This window comes from Jaculus jaculus, chromosome 11, assembly GCF_020740685.1.
Source record: "Jaculus jaculus isolate mJacJac1 chromosome 11, mJacJac1.mat.Y.cur, whole genome shotgun sequence".
NCBI classification, from domain to species: domain Eukaryota; kingdom Metazoa; phylum Chordata; class Mammalia; order Rodentia; family Dipodidae; genus Jaculus; species Jaculus jaculus.
In genome coordinates this window covers 53457608-53459073 of record NC_059112.1, presented here as the reverse complement: position 1 = coordinate 53459073, position 1466 = coordinate 53457608, and the positions used below count along the sequence as shown (strand labels likewise).

Genomic DNA, 1466 nt, shown 5'->3' with positions numbered 1-1466 from the left:
GTCTATTTTGTTTTACAGGCTCGACGGGAAGCTCCATGATGGCAGGAGGAAATGATGGCATGTGCAGAGGGTGGACATCACCCCCTGGCCAACATAAGATGGACATTAGCGAAAGGAGAGTGTACACTGCCATGGGGACACTGGCTATAACACCCATAAGCCTGCCCCCAACAATACACTCTCCAGGAGGTGTTAATTCCAACATCTCCATCAGCTGGGAACCTAGTGTTCATAACACCTAAACTTATGGGGGACACCTGAAGCCAACCACCACACCAAGTAAAGCTGTTTACACAAACTGGTCTTGTGACTGGAGTTAGACGTGGCAAGAGGCTCTAGTGTGCCCATTCTCTCTCTTTGTTTGCAAATAAATAACAATAAAAATTTTGTTTTTGGAGCAGGCGGGACACTTGGGACAAGAAGGTGAGACCCTGGAGCTTCTCGGCTCCAAGGTCAGGCCTGGCTGGCCCTCTGCCGGGTGCAGGGTCTAGGTGGCGAGGCCGGGCCGGGTGCCGCCTTCCCCCGCAGCAGCAGGGTCAGGGCCGGCTCTGAGGCCGCAGAGCCGGGGTGTGTCCCAACATGCCGGCCGCGGGACTGGGGCTCCGGGGTGGTGGCGGTGTGACCGATAGTGGTCACGCTGAACTTAGTCACGGCAGCTAATGCTCCGGGATGGCGACGCCTGCCCTACCCCGAGCCACGCCAGGGTACACTTCTCTATGGTGGCTTGCTCTGAAATGCTAAAGGCACCGGATTATTCAGAAACGAGTGACTCTAGTGCTTACCTTTGGATCAGGAAGATTTCTGGGACCACTGCACACAGTATGGAGAATTATGAACTTCGGACAGCGGATGGGATGGATCAGAGTGGGACTGTATCTGTTAGCAAGCACAGCAGCATTTTACTGTTTTTGAAATCAATGAAATTTACAACAGGCTGGCTTTGGAACACATTCAACAGCACCATGAGGGGCCTCAGGAAGGAACCACATGGACACACTCCTTGGAAGCTCGGTTGCTCTCCTTTCCTTTCTGGTTGTGGACAATTATTTTTCTTATTTGTTATTTACAGATGTTTTTGTTCCTTTACTCTTGCAGAAGAGCTGACCCCAAGACAGTGGGCTACTGTATCATTCCTGTATGTTTGGCAGTTATTTGCAGTCCCCACTAGGCATTTGTCAAGGCTTTCAGTCAGATCAGCAGACTACAACTGATTGATACAGAAAATCAGTCACCGTCTCCCCTATGGTTACAAGACTGCCAGTACCCTGGAGAATGATCACAAGACTTCAGTCTCTAAACATATCTCAGGAAGTTGTGGTGGGACAGAGGGTTTTTTCAAAAAAATGTGACTAGGGAACTATTTTATCAGAATAGTAATGACGTTTTAGAGATACAGTACTGCAGACTCATATTGATGACTTCAGATTTTGGAAGTAAAATTATGTCTTGTTATTTGCAGTCTTAAA

At 49.0% G+C, this 1466-nt stretch overlaps 1 pseudogene; it reads left to right on the top strand.

Annotated features, from left to right (window-relative positions):
* Positions 1–734: 734 nt before the first annotated feature.
* Positions 735–1466, top strand: LOC101597878 (annotated as a pseudogene).